At 33.3% G+C, this 16,620-nt stretch overlaps 1 long non-coding RNA gene across 1 annotated transcript; it reads left to right on the forward strand.

The window, feature by feature from the left end:
* The first annotated feature begins 1,351 nt into the window (after positions 1–1,351).
* Positions 1,352–1,902, forward strand: LOC131229403 (uncharacterized). The gene is made up of 3 exons (XR_009163308.1): positions 1,352–1,436; positions 1,627–1,786; positions 1,845–1,902. It is a non-coding gene; the product is annotated as an uncharacterized LOC131229403 (long non-coding RNA).
* The last annotated feature ends 14,718 nt before the right edge of the window (positions 1,903–16,620 follow it).

Raw genomic sequence — 16,620 nt, forward strand, 5'->3', positions numbered from 1 at the left:
AGATAGCGAGCAAATTACTCACCTAAAAAAGACAAATTACAACCCTTTAGAGAAGCAACATTAGAGGCCCATTCTACCAAGAGAAATTTCACCCTGTTGACTAGAAATTCTGTCAAGTTTGAAATATCCCTAAAACATCTCCCATTTCTTTCTTCCCAAACTGTCCACCAAATAGCAAGGAGGGACATTCTCCTAATCTCATTTCTTTGGTAAAATGAAAGCATTACAATCTATCCGATCTTGAACTGTCCAAATAGGGACAATTTAAGAATTTTTATGCACTAAAGAGCACACTATATCTATGCCTAGCCACATAGAAGCCCTCAAATGGGTAACTAATTGTCCTATTCTACATACAAGCACACCGAGATTTGTAATCTAAAGAAACATAATTCAAAATCTAACCATGTAAAATCAAAGTAATTAACCTAATAATAAATATTACATACTAGTAATATACAACCAATATTGGGACACCATACCATAAGCTATAAGAATATCATGCCCCCCTAAACAAGGTATCCTTCATTGATAACATATATATATATATATATATATATATATATATATTACAAGTTGTTTATTTTCATTCACATTCGCAAATACATTCATCATTCAACCAACTATTAACAACATTTATAAAAAGTAAAAGATATCCAACCAACTCTATATAATATTTTGCAACTTAATCTACTGGGAACGTCGTGCACTATAATGTTTTACGACAGAGCGGCCCAAAAATCAGCCTCATCTATGATTCGACTGGACCACATGATTGATAATGGTGTACCCAACAACACTCACCCTCAAAACTCTTTCCATTAATGTATTCAATGTGAACCATAGATGAGTATGATTTTCTGGACACAGAATTAAATTTCGTGTGGAATCTAATGATAGGAGTGAATTTTATATAATAATCACAGTGACCCTATAACAATTAAGGGTGTCTTTTTTCCCAACTTTTTTACTTTGGTGTGTGGCCCACCAGATTCACAAATCAACCTGATTTTTTACATTTGGGCCTCATATGATATTAAATATCTTATGGTTGGAGTGAATCTTGCACAAATATTACTGTCGGCCTTGTTAAAATTATAAAGGGCCTCTTGTGAAAGTCTTTTTGTTTTTCTTCTTTCAAATCTTGAAAAAGATTTCTTTTTTTTTTTTGAGAGGTCACTAATCGAAACATTGGAGGGTTTGCTTTTGATCAAGTCAAGCTCTATGGGCCTCATGATGATATGAGGCGTACATCCATCCCATTAATCAGATACAACTTTTAATGGCAAGCCATGGGACTAAAAATTAAGCCAATCCATGACTTCAAGTGAGCCACACCACAAAGAATACTTGAGAGCTGATGCCTGCCCATTGAAACTTTCCCGATTGTATATAGGGCATAGTGAGATGCAGTTTAGACATCGAACCCTGTAGGGGTCACACCAAATTTTAGGACATTCCAAAACTAATGTGGTGCTTTTAGATGTTTTAATTACTTTCCATGTGTGTAGTAAAATGCTAGCATGGAAACTGATTCTCGTGAGAAATCATGAGCACTCCAAGTCCAACCAGTTGGACTATATGTTCGTTTAGATGAGAGAGATTGAGAGAGAGAAATACCTTAAGAGAGAGAGAGGGCGTGCGTGGGTAGGGCGTGCGGTAACAAAATCGTGGGTGGAGAGAGAGAGAGAGAGAGAGAGAGAGAGAGAGAGAGAGAGAGAGAGAGAGACCGACAGGAAGAGAGACAGAGGAGGGAGAGAGATAGAGGGGAAGGGAGAGATCGAGTGTGAGAGAGATAGAGAGGAGGAAGGAGAGATTGAGAGAGAGAGAGAGAGAGAGAGGAGAGGAGAGGGGAATAGGGCGAGAGAGGTACAGAGAGAGGAGGCGCGAGAGAGAGACAGAGAGATGCGAGAGTTAGGGCTCGGGGTGAGTAGTACGCACGCATAGCGTACCGAGAAAACTCTGCGTTCGCCATAACTCGGGGTGAGTGGTACGCACGCATAGCGTACTGAGTAAACTCTGTGGGGCCCACCGTGTATGCGTGTGGTTTATCCGCTCCGTCCATCCATTTTACCATATAATTTTTGTGTTTTCACTTCATCCCATTGGGAATGACCTTATAAACGGTTTGGATGGCATATATACATCAAGGTGGAGACCAAAAAGGTTTCAACGGTAGTAATTTCTTTCCCTAATTTTTCCTTTCGAGTGACCCACTTGAGTTTTGTATTCAAAACTCATTTTTTGTCGCATGTTGTAAAATGAGCTCGCAAAACGTATGGACAAAATGGATTTCTAACATACATTGCAATGAGCCCCACCAGTATCCTTGCGCAGAAACTTCGTGGGAAAGGCTTTTCAACGAAATCCACGTCCGACGATTGGCTGGGTACCACAGCCCACTACCTTGCTGGTGTGTTGATGTCACTAAGTTATGCGGTCCCATCATAATTAATGTGTTATACCCAAACCGTCTTTCCATTTGTAGAGCTCGTCATTAAATATTAAATCTAAAAATAAGACAGAGCCAACTACCAAGTTGACCACACTACAAAAAGATACTTGTTTTTCCTCTTCGTCCAGGTATGTGTGGTATTATTGATAATGGGTTATGGTGGGCCTACCAATGTTTTAATAGTAAGAATCATTGTCCCTAAGAAGGTTTCAACTGTGGGTGTCGCTATCCCACTCTTTTCTATGGTGGGGTCCACTTGAACTTTAGATCTTACTTCATCAGTTAGATGCACCATTCCATGGTGGCCACAGGCTTAAAAATAAAGTCAATCCATGACTTGGGTGGGCCACACCACATACTATAGTTTAGAAGGGTTACTCTCCCATTAGAACATTCATAATCATATATTGGGCCACCTAAATGTGATTCACAGATCCAGCCCATTCACCATGTGTGTCCCACTTGGATGAGGGGTCAAGCCAAGTTTAAGCCGCATCCAAAACTCATGTGGGCCCCACCAAATGCTCTTATATGTTTTAGGATGTCTTCACATAGTTTTAGATGCTATAGCCCACCTGAGTTTCATAGGTGGCTTATTTTGAGGATATCCCATAACCTAGAGGGGACACATCAAATGCACAGTGTTGATGTTCTATGCACATCATGGTAGGGCCCACACAGCTCAACCTCACAATAAGTTCCCATGAGGTCAACCTTACGGTAACATTTCCCAAGTTACTAAAGGGTATTACCCTATATGTGTAGGGCCCACCTTGATATATTTTATGTATATCCACATAGTTCGATCATATTTTAGGATGTGATTCGAGATTGTAAGAAGATCCAAATCTCAAGTGGATTATACCAATCAAAACAGTGATAAATAATCATTAAAAACCTCTTACGGGCTAGGAGTTTTGGATCAATTTGATCTTTGTAATTTCCCTTCATCCATATATTCTTTACATTATCAATAAGTTGGAATGCAAATAAAAACTACTAAAATAGTGGGTTTTTATAACAACCGAGTAGAGACGCAGATTCGCTATTCAAGTGATGTGTCCAAGTTATGTGGGGCCCATCATGATGTTTGTGTTGTATCCACACCATTTATCCATTTGGAGAGATATTTTAGGGCATGAGCTAAAGAACGAGGCAAATCCAAAGCTCAAGTGGCCACCCACATAAAACAGTGGGGACTTGAAACCTTCCTAGTGCCCACCATGATATTTATTTTAGATCTAATATGTTCATGAGTTAACAAATACATGGATGAAGGGAAAACACAAATATTTGTTTGATAAAAAAACTTCTACAGCCCATCAGAAATTTTTAATGATAGGTGTTTAATCCCCACTTGTTTTTTTTCTGGTGGGTCCACTTGACCTTTGGATTTGCCTCATTCTTTGGCTCATGCCCTAAAATGATCTCTGCAATTTGATGAACGGTGTGGATACAACACATACATCATGATGAGGCTCAAAGAACTTGGTGACGTCATTTCGTGGGTTTTCACAAGGTCAGTAAGTTGCGGCACAAATTTGACATAAATATTTGACCCAATTTAGAAATATGACCCATTCACTCTATTCTACTAATCAAAGTTTTGATTTGACCGATTACTTGCCCAAATCAGGCCTCAGATGAGAAAGATATTGGGCAAACAAGATTGATCAACAATATGATGAGTCATATCTTGTGATCCAATAGTCGGATTTGAGTAAAATTTAATTTAAACATCTGAAGTTATTTACTCTTCAATATGGATTGAACGGATTGTCAGAAATCTGATCAAGATCTTGACAAAACTAATCGTGCTCATTTAAAGAGTGTTTTAGATAAATTTGATTTGTTTTAAGTCATAATGGACAATATTTTGTAGTCTGTCATAATTAGCACGTTATGAACACATCTCCCTATTCAAATCAACTTAAGGATGGCTCGATCATAGAATTTGATTAATATTGTCATTATAAGTTATTCTTGCCATAACAATTCATCATTACAAGTTATTCTTGTAAAATCTTTCGTTTGTTTAACCGAACTTTTCAATTTTTTCAAAATACAAAATCTCAATTTCTATATAAAAATGTCAATTTTTTTTTCCCAAAAACACATTTCTATCTTAATTTTTTTGCAAAATCTCAAATTTTCTCAAACATTATTAAATTTTCTTCAAAATTTTGAAATTTTTTTTTTTCAATAATCACAATTTTATTTTTAAGAGTTCTCGATTTTCTTTTTCAAATTGTCAATTTTTTTTGTCAAGATCTCAGTTTTTTTAATTCTCATTTTTTTAAAAAATCTGAATCTTTCTCAATCATTATCATTTTTTAAAAATCAATTTCTATATAAAAATTCCAAACTTCTTCCAAAATCACTTTTTTTATCTTATTTTTTTTCAAAATCTCAAAATTTCTCAAACATTGTTAAATTTTCTTCAAAATTTTGAACTTTTTTTTTTTTTCAACAATCACAATTTTATTTTTAAAAGTTCTCAAATTTCTTTTTCAAAATGTCAATTTTTTGTCAAAATCTCAGTCTTTTTTAAATCTCTTTTTTTTTTTCAAAATTTATCATTGTTTTCAAACTTCTCATTTTTTTTTTCAAAATCATAGTTTTTTTCAAAAACCTCATTTTCTTTTATGGAACTTCATAATTTTATTCAAAATACAAAATCTCAATTTCTATATAAAAATCTCAAAAATTTTCAAACTTATTAATTTTATTCAAACTTCTCAATTTTTTTTTTAAATGCCAAATTTTTTATTCAAACTTCGATTTGACTAGTCACTTGTCACGATCGGGTTGCGGATGATAAAGGTATTGGGTGGACAAGATTAATCAACAATATGATGGGCCATATCTTGTGATCCAATGGTTGGATTTAAGTGAAATATAATCTAAACATATGAAGTTATTTACTCTTTAATCTGGACTAATCAAATTGTCAAAAACGAGTCTAGATCTAAACAAACTAATCATGCTCATTTAAAGAATGTTTTGGATGGATCTAATTCGTTTCAGGTTATACTGAGCCGCTCTTTGTTTTCTATCCTAATTAGCACGTTTCGAACATATCTGACCGTTTAAATCAACCTTAGAATGGCCTGATCATAGAATTTGATCAATCTCATCATTACGAGTTATTCTTGTAATTACAATTAAGGCCTGTTTGTTAACGCTGAATTTTTGTACTTGACACGGAATTTGGAAAATGTTTCATATTTAGTGGTGTTTGTTAACGCGGAAAAAGGAAAGCGCTCCAACATTCTATGCCGAAATTTTTCCATGATAGGAGTCTAGCTTAATAGGGAATCAAGAATGCACTCCATGATTTATTTTTTTTAATCCAAAATTGTCCTTTGAGACAGATTTTCTCTATTACATTATAGACATCCCAACTTTTAACATGGGACACTTCTCTGAGCCCACCATGATTTATGTGTTAGATCCACACCATCTATCAACTTTTTTTTATACATTCTGAAGCATGATTCGAAAAAAGATGCACATCTAATGCTCAAGTCAATCACACCACATAAAGTAGTGGGACACTACTACCGTTAAAACCTTCCTAATGTCCACCGTGAAGCATATTTGCCATCAAATCTCTTTATAAAGTCAAATAGACCTGGATGAAGGAAAAACACAAAAACCAGCTTGATCAAAGCCTTATGTGGCCCTGAGAAGTTTTCAATGACAAGCACCCAATTCCCACAGTTTCTTGTAGTGTGGCCTACTTAAACCTTAGATTTGCCATATTTTTTGTCTTAATTTCTAAAATAATATGAGATAATGAATGGAAGGTATGGATAAAACATAGATATCATGATAGGCCCCACGAAGCCCTTAATTGTCCATATTTAGGTAGATCTTGGTGGGGTAGTATACGATCTCCTCTCATATTTGGGGTGCGAATTATGTGCAACTGTCTTTCGCATGAAGTTCTGGCTAGAATCTTAGGTGAAGCCCACCATTATGTTTGTGATAAATCCAATCCGTCCATCCGTGTTTTGAGATCATTTTAGTACTTGAGACAAAAAATGAGGATACAAGACTTAAGTGAGCCGCACTAAAGGAAAAGATGGCTAGGAAAATTCCTATCATTGAAACCTCCCCGAGGTCGACAGTGATGTTTACATGCCACCAATACCATTCATATTGTCATTCCTAATGAGATGAACTCAAACCACAAATATTAACCTGATTGAAAACTTCTGTGGCCCCACGAATATTTTAATTATGGCTAATCCGCTTCCCAATCTAGGGGAGCGGATTTGGTGCGACCTTAGATCCACCGAGGTGGGTGGGACCCTTGCAGTGGGGCCTACTATGATATATGTGACTATATCCATACCGTCTATCCATATTGAAAGTTTATTTTAGAGCATGATCCAAAAAATAAATTAGCTTCAAATCTTAGATGGACCTTTGTATGGGAAACAATGATGATTGACTATTTAAAAATTCTTTTGGGCCACAAAAGCTTCAGATCATGTTAATATTTATGGTATCTCTTCATCTAGCTGTCTGTGACCTTTTCAATAGGTTGGATGACAAATAAACATTTTAGTGAAATTCATGGAGTTTTTAAAAGTAGGGATTCAATCAGAATTGTTTCATATGAGTAAATGTGTCAAATTAATATATTTCAAACATTTTAGATGTTAGTTAACAAACAAGTTATTTTAGATTCACTATTAGCTTTCCGACTTCAGATTCAAATTTCAGATTCAGACTTCGGATTTCAAATTTAACGAATAAGCCCCTATTATACTTGGGCTATTGTTTTTTCACAAGTGAATCTTTGCATGCATAAATGGTTAGAGGTTCAATTAATGGATGTCCCTAGTAATTTAGTAAAAAATCTCAATTTTTTTCCACGGATAAATCTCAATTTCTTTTTAAAAATCTCATTTTTTTTTTCAAAATGCACAATAATTTTATTTTTTTTTCCAAAACTTTTAACAAAATCTCATATTTGTTATCAAACTTTTTTTCCCAAAATCTGAATTTTCTTTTTCCAAACTTCACAATTTATTCAAAACTTCTAAAAAATTTCAAGATGTCATTTTTTTTAAAGCACCATTTTGGTTTCAACTTTTAAATTTTATTTTTCAAAATGATAATTTTTTGTCAAAATCTCAGTGTTTTTTTAAATCACTTTTTCTTTTTCAAAATCTCAAATTTTCTCGAACATTTTCAATTTTGTTTTTCAAAATCATTTTTTTTCCTTTTCAAAGGTCCCTTTTTCTTCTTTTTTTTGGTAAAAATCTTGATTTTTTAATCTCATTTTACCTCTAAAATTTCTATTCTTTCAAACTTCTCCATTTTATTTTTAAAAAAGTTTTTTTTTTTCGAACTTGTCATTTCTTATCGAACTTCTTACTTTAAAAAATAAAAAATAAAAACAAAATCTCAATTTCTTTTTCCAAATATATATTTTTTTCAAATTTGTAAAATTTTTCACAAATTTTTTTAATCTTTTAAATTTTTTTTTCAAAATATCTTCTCTTTTTTTAAATCTACTTTTTTTTTTTCAAAATTATCTACTTAATTCAATTTTCTTAATTATTTTTTCCAAAATCTAGATTTTGATTAAATCACAGTTTTTTCAAAATCTCAAATTTTCTCAAACATTGTTAATTTATTTTTTTAATCATTTCTCAAAAAAAAAAAAAATCAAAATCATAAAAAAATTTAACCTACTCAGTTTTCTTTTTCAAAATGTCAATTATGTATCAAAATCTTGATTTTTTTTAATCTTAATTTTTTTTTAACTTCATTTCTTAAAATCTCGATTTTTAATAAAATATAAAGGATGTAGAGTGGGATTTTTCACGTGACATTGCAAAGCATTTAAATATCAGTTTTAAAGAAATAATAATAATAATAACAATTTCCACTCAATTGATATAAAAACAAAACAAAAAATTCATTGCATTCAATCAATTGATACAAAAATAATCTTATATACAAATAAATACAATTAAAACATTGAAATTCTAATAAAAAATGCTTAGTAGACTGCATTAAAACATAATTTTCCATCATATTCTTAAAAAAAAAAAAATTGCGGTTGGGGAAAAAGTAAATTTACGACGAACCATGCTTCATCGCAATAGCAAATAAAATCCATTGTTAAATGTGTTTCTTGGGCAGTACTTTGCGACAAACCAAAATCCATCGCAAAATCTTAATTTGAAACGGACCAAATCAATCGCAAATCTCATTTTAGTGAAATCCCACCCCTTTTAATCACCAATAGACGGACATTTTCCTTTAGCGACGGACTAAGTTCGTCATTAAACCAAACCTTTTTTGCGACGGATGAAATCTGTCGCAAAATAGCAATTTGCAACATGACACTCGGCCAGACATGATTCACATGGACATGTCTTATAACTTACAAATATGAAATTCTAGTCCTTGATTAGCCAACCAATGCATCTTGACCGTTGATTTCATTCCTCTAGTCTTTTTCTTTATGCATGTGTAGTTCACTTTATCAACAAATAGAACAGAAATATTCAAATGGGAAGGCACATATTTTCTCAATGTTCAAGGCAGGTCGGCCTTGGCTTAGGCTTTAAGCCCAGTCAATTTTTTTACTTGGGCTTAGCCCTGTTGTGCCAAGCCCATACTTGGTTTTGGCTAGTCTCATTATCACGCTCTGAAATTCGGTGCCCGAGTTGGTCAAACCTAACTCTAAATTCTAGGCCGTGATTTAATTTAAAACATTCACAACCACATTTAATAATAAAAAAATTTATTACAATAAACAAGCATTCACCCAATATTATGTTTAACTATAACAGTCTAAACTCGCTTCTAAATTTCTGCTACACACACACATACAGATAGAAAAATAACTACAACTAAGCCGATGGCTAGATCTTCGCTTTGCCCTGACTAAACTCTGAGCCCTAAAACACTTATTGTGGGTATGAGTATAACATCTCGTGGGATCATATATAACCAAAATACGAAATTTTTAGATTTATATCAAATGAATAATGCCAAACTTTTCATGAATTATATAAATAACAAAATTTAATAATCACCATCTCTTACAATACCGTACCCAAGTAGATGGCCACGTTGCATTAATACTCACACACTGGTACCTCGTAGTAACAGATCCATTTATACGTTAGTTGGTCAAACTGCTGTTTCAGTTGGACCTCTGACTTATGTCCGTGAACACAATTGTACTCATACACCATACACAAATGAGACTTCGAATGATCCAATAGGTTCTGGGCTCTTTCACCCAATAGACACGATCGCCCTAGCTGCTTATACTTTTAGGGACATTCCCAGGGCAGTGCAACTGATATTCCATTCTCTTTCCTTTACTTTCCTTCTTTTTTTCTTTTTTTTTTTCTCAATATTCTATAGAGATGCATTTATGTCATGAATGATTCTAAAATCAGTAACAAAATAATTTAATAAATCAAATTTCCATATAATAATGCATGTTACATACAAAAGTGCGGAAATTCATTGCTTCTAAAATTCAGTCCTTGGAATTTGCAGGAATATCGAGCGTTTTTTTTTTTTTGTAATAATGTTGGATTTTACATTTTTTTTTAAATCCTGAAAATGCTAAAATACCATTTATGTCCCAAAAATTTGATTGTAAATTTGTTTAATTATTTATGGAAATAAACTAATTATTTCATTCTAAATTCTAATTCACATGATTTATATAAAAGGCTTATCTAGACCTAATATTTAGATTATTTTTATTTTTTTTTCAACTTAAACCAAAGTTTTGAATTAGTACAAAATTAAAAGGTTTAATTTAATATCTGATTAAATTTTGATTTAATTAATTTAAATAATCACCTAAAGCAGAGTTCATATTAATTACTAAATACCTAATATTTAAACTTATAACCCTTTTTTTAATAAAATCTTTAGAAACAATCTTAGATTTAAATTTAGATTAATTAAATTCATATAACTTTAAAATAATTTAAGATTTCGACATAGTATAATTGATATTAATTTTCCAAATTCTGTAAATTTATAATTTAAATTTAACTACTATTTAATAATTTAATTCTAATCACCTTACATTGAATTCAAATAAATCATTAAATGTACATAATTACACCCGATTTAGGTTAATTTAACTATTAATTTTGAAATTTAAATAAGCACATTAGTTTAAAACTTAAAATTTGCAAGTTAATTTAAGTTATAAATTCTAATTTTAAAACTTAATTTAATTCCAGGTTAAATTTAACAACTCTAATCTAAACTAACAAAATTTAACTAGATATATTATATTACATGGAATTAGATAATCCATAGATTAATTCAGCTAAATCTTTTTTTAATAAATTATTTTTAATTAAATAAGTTCTGAAATTTATGAATAAACTCATATTTAATTTAATATTGACAAAAGGAATCCAAAAACTTCTAAATTAGAATAAAAAACTTACGAGTTGTTTGGATGCCTGCAAAGTTTTTAGTTGTAAGTACTTTACACCTTAAAAAAATTTTAGGTGTAAATAGATTACATGCTATTTCATTTGGCTTTTAAGTGGTAATCTATTTACAGGTAAACATATTATGTGTTTAGCTAACTTGTGAAGTGGTTATAATAGATAAGTAGTAGGTATTCATTCGGCGGCAAAATTTGCAAATCACATAAGGAATTGATTTTTTTATTTTTTTATTTTTTTATTTTCTCTAAGAGAGCATTAAAGCATCGCACACACTAGATGGATTGGATGTCCTCCACCCATCATAGAGGGCCCCAAATGCAATTTGAAAGTTTTTAATGGTGGACATCCCATGCTTTCCTTGTGTGATCTATCTGATAATCAACATGGTGATTGTTAGGGTCATATGAGAGAATCAAGGGAAGCACATGATGGACAAATTGGATGTATCATACACATTACAATGGGCCCCACATATAATGAGTGCATTTCAACCATTGTGTTCTGCAGTGTATAATGCCTTTTAACTAGTAAAGACTTTAGATATAATATGAAACAAGGCTTTTTACCAGGTTTCAAATTACTGTTAAAAGTCGTAATGTGTTTACAGCTTGTAAAGCCTTTATAGGCAAATGTAGGTATCCAAACAACCCATGTAATCTAATTACCTGTAATTCCTTTACAACTTAAGGATTTCACAGGCATCCAAGCGACCCCTTAGTGAAGTTGATTTTATTTTATTTTTTGCTGAAATTCAAAAATAAATCAATTAGTATTTATTCTAAACCAACTAATTTAAATCAATTACTCTTACTTAGGTCTAAAAATAGTGGAATTAATTTGAAATTACATGGCATCTAATTTCAGAAATAAAAGTCATATTACATTCAAACTCTATAAGTTAGATTCAATTAATGTTAAAATTTACAAAAATAAATATAAGGGTACAATTGAATTTGACAATATTAATTTAAAATCATTATTTTAAAAAATACATAAAATTAGAAAGTTCAGGAGTGAGGGGGATCACCATAGCCAGATTGACGGCCTCATTGCACCATCTCTCTCTCTCTCTCTCTCTCTCTCTCTCTCTCTCTCTCTCTCTCTCTAAAAAATCATCCGCCATTGAGGTTTCTAGTGTTACACGTTGCTGGAGATCCTGCCTAGTGATGTAGGTTTTAAATAGGTTGTGAGGATAGTGTAACACCCTGAATTTCGAGGGTCGAGTAATGCCCAACTCCCGAATTTTCGGGCCGCATATGCTTTGCAGATTTAACTAATTTGGGTTTCTTTTAATTGATGTATGAGCATTTGAAAAATTAAATGGATCATTCGGCATAAACTGAAATCAACTAACTAAATTAGAGCATGACTAACAAAATGATGTGTATACGCATAGTGTACGGGACCACATCCTAGCAAAATATATATAGTCTAAAAGATGTACAAAACGTCATTGCCATATGGTCCCATCGCTGGCCCTAAGGCAACTACAGTGGCCTGCCCAGGAGCTGAAAATGCGAGAGCTCCTCCTCTGAGTCCATGGACGCCTCATCCAGTGTGTCGAACTCTATGATACCTGCATCTAAGATAAAGTTTGGTTGGTATTTTAAAACATAGTCCCAGAGTGAAAGTGAGTGATCAACTTAGTGGTTCCATTAACATCAAGTTACACAAGCTATCAAATCCACATGCACAATTAATGAAAAACAATTTAAGCATATAATCCCTAAATATTTTTGTTAATGCACACGCATGTTATTGTGATATGATGCATGTCCTCGCCATCCAACACTCCCTCAAGCGACTCCATCTACACGTTCTCATATGACCAACACTCCCTTAATGCGACCTCGACTGCCGAGTCACCAACTTAACTAATGAAATATAACAATGATCATGTTAGTCGAATGTTTAGTTATTTCCATTTGTCCAGCACGATTGGGGAAACTGAGGCACTCCCATGAAATCAATGCCCTAATTCGATCGCAAGGCCCAGGGCGGCCGTAGCAGCCTCGTGCCTGCGATCCTTGATCCGTCTGGGTTCGTCACTCCCAGCTGCACTCATACGAGAGGCAAGTTTGTAAACTGGATTGCTCGCAGTCACTACGGGGAGGCTCGTTACCCCAGTGTTCACAACTCCAAGTGTAGGGTCACAATGTTGTAATAATTCGGTAAGATTGAGGTCGAATCCACATGGACTAAACTTGTACGTATTATGAAAATAACTAGAATTAGAACTAGAAAAAAGATCTAAATTGAAATCTGAATAATTGAGAGTAATGGTGAATAATGTCAATTAAAACTTACGAATTTAAAGTTGGGAACTAGGGTGCCAAGGATTTGCTTGTAGTTATCAAGATGCTATCTTACTTGATTCAATGAACATAATTGGAATTAGAGTCCCATTCTATTCAATTAGAAGATAAAGTAAATTAAATCAAATTTGAACTTTTCATTGACATAATTCTCAATGGAGGAGAATTGTGATGATTGGAAGGCATTCCATCACCCTACCATGCCCAAGAGACAATGGTGAATAATGAGATTTACCAATCTCACTATCTTAAAACAGGAAAAGAATATATCCAAAGCTATCACAACATCTCCTGTAATTTGAGTCACAATAAATCATAGAAAACTGAAAATATTTCATTAATATTAAATTGGTAATCAATAAAGTTCAATAAGAACAAGAATCAAAGCAAAATAAACATCCAAACACGATACAAGCTTCACCTCTTAGCCGTAGCTAAGAGGTTTAGCCAACCATAGACATGATTGAAACAAAATCTCTTGAATAAAGCATGAAAAATAAACTAGGGAAGAAGAAAAACTCTTTGGCGGTTGTTCCATCTTTATGTATGGTCCTTGAGACCTTTTCAAACCCTATAAGATGCTCTGGAGCATCCTACGGAGTCCTATTTATAGTTGTGGAACTCCAACTTTCGCACTAAGTTGGAAAAATCTAGAAACCGCCTTAAATTTACCCACTCTGCGCAGTTTTTCAAAACAAACTCGGAGTTTAAACAGCCTCAAATTTACCCACTCTGTGCAGTTTCCCAAAATAAACTCAAAGTTTCAAAATATGATTTTTCAGGATAATTTCAGGAATATGTTTGTTTTCCGGATAATTTCAGGATTTCTTTTCTTTACTTCAAATCTTTGATTCTCTTCATTCCTCACTTGTTTTCTTGGATCTTTGACATATGAGTTCTTCATTAATGACTTCCGAATATTCATTTAGTAATCTTTTGAGTATAAATCTTCCTTTTGACATCAATTTCACCTTAAACGCTCAAAATCACTTTGTACATGAAAACATAAATAGTTAAATCAATTAAGCACTATTATGTTTATAAAACCAATATATAAATAGGGAGAATGAAATGGCCAAGTTATATGTCCTAGAGGGGCGGGGGGGGGGGGGGGGGAATGAATAGGACTACGCCAAATTTAAAATAAATACAGCGAAAATAAAGAAAGAGAGATAGCCAAATAAATAAACCAATACACAATACGGAACTCAATCTCAAAATATTGATTATTCTAAGGACAACCATGCACCATAAAAATGGCAGGGCAACCTTACTAGAACAAATAGAGAAATTGAAGCTCAAACTGATAAAGAGATAGCAAGGAATAAATTGTAGAAATATAAATCTAAACTTATTACAACATTCTCCACTGAGCTTGAAACAAAATGATTACAACATTTACATCCACATATACATTCCACAAATGAATAATTAAAGATATGAAATATAAATCACACAACCACAAAACACAAGGGATTATAGTGGTTCGTCTGTGTGTACACCAACTGTTAATAAACAACCACACAACTACTCCTCTCCTAATATCCTCATACAGGGGATATCAGTGTTCACTATCAAAGATAGGTTTTCCAGGTTCACCTAAAACCTTCACAATTGTGTCTTTCTGTGGGCTTACATAATTTAAAAAAACCCCTCTTCTGAGTTTTCCTGGCTCTCCTCAGATAACCAATACAAAGAGATTTTTCTGGCAAATCCCAAAAGAAAATCAAATGACAGTAAATTACTTAAACGTAAAATACCTGAATTTCTCCTTCGTTGTAGTAGCCCAGAAGAACCAAGTCGGAGTAGAGATTTGAATGTCAAAGTTCAATGTCCAATACTCACTTTATAATGGTTCTAGGTTCTAATAGATTTTAAATTAAACCAAATGGGGCTAGCTCTAATTGATTTTGATTTCAGAAAAAGGAAAAATGAAACTTCCTCATTTTCAGATCAGATTGGAATGCAAGAAACAAAATTAATTTGAAAAGCTAAAGAAAGAGAATATTAAACACGCGCACTTAGCTTAAATGGAGCACAGACTTATCTCTCAGAAGGCCAAATTAAATTAGCTTGAATTTTTTATTTTATTCTGAGATTCATGCTCTATTTATAGGTGAGCAAATCACGTCTTCGACTGGTCTAAAGATCTCTACGACTGGTCGTAGAACCAACAGATATTTGAAAATTCAGGCGCGATAAGATCTGGCAATTTCACGACTGGTCGTAAGTGATCTACGACTGGTCGTAGGTCTCCTTCGACTGGTCGTAGGTTTCTCATGACTAGTCGAAGCTAACCGAAATTGAACACTGTACTTTGAGTTGTAGGTCTACTACTGGTTGAAGAAATAGTTAACATTGTTCATACGACTAGTCGAACAGTCCCTAAGACTAGTTGAAGTGTAACAGAAAGTTTTTGAATTTTGCAACAAACTTACGACTGATCGAGAAAATTCTTAGACAGGTCGAAGCAGTGCTAGGACTAGTTGAACAAAGTCCAGGACTAGTCTTAGAACCGACTAAACTCATTTATATAAAACATATGAATTATGTATCCTAAATGGCCTACTCTAAAGGTCAACCTAAGGTCAGTCATACCTCAATAGTGAAGTAAGGACATTGAAACCTAGAAACGAGTGACCTTTGAAAGTAATGAAGCTTGAAGTCTTGATGTAGCTCAAACTTGAAAGCTTCTTGAGATCTTGAGGTTGAACTTGAAAGCTTCTTGAGATCTTGACTTGAACTTGAAAGCTTCTTGAGATCATGACTTGAACTTGAAAGCTTCTTAACAGTGTCTTTGGCACCACAAATTTGACAACAAAAAGGGGTTATAAGCTATAACACTTACAATCTCCCCCTTTGTCAAATTAGTGACAAAACACACTTCCAAGATATGTTACATAACGCAGAATATCTGATTAAAGAATCATACACCATTTGTTATCAACTGACATACTAACATGATCTTGCAAACCTGTAAATCAATATTCAACATAACATATAGTCCACTTCTGCACATACTCCCCCTGAGCAATATACATCAAAAACGCGCAATGCTACTCCCTCCTCATAACATAATTACATAACATAACATAATTATTGGACACATATCCATATCCATTCTCCCCCTTTTTGGCACAATAGGATAAAGGAAGCACAGAACAGATGACTGAGGAGAAATAAGTAAAGAGATATATAAGAGGTAACAAGACAAGATATGAGTAACAAGCATAAACAACCCACATAATTCATAAACTGAGCTAAGTCAAAGATAGCTACAATCTCAAAACCAGTTAAGCTAGCACAAGAGTAATAAAGTTATAACAGACTAGCAAACTTAAAAGAACTAATCTGAACCAGATGAAGGAGCAGGAATGGAAGGATC

The sequence above is a fragment of the Magnolia sinica genome, chromosome 16 (assembly GCF_029962835.1).
Source record: "Magnolia sinica isolate HGM2019 chromosome 16, MsV1, whole genome shotgun sequence".
NCBI lineage: Eukaryota > Viridiplantae > Streptophyta > Magnoliopsida > Magnoliales > Magnoliaceae > Magnolia > Magnolia sinica.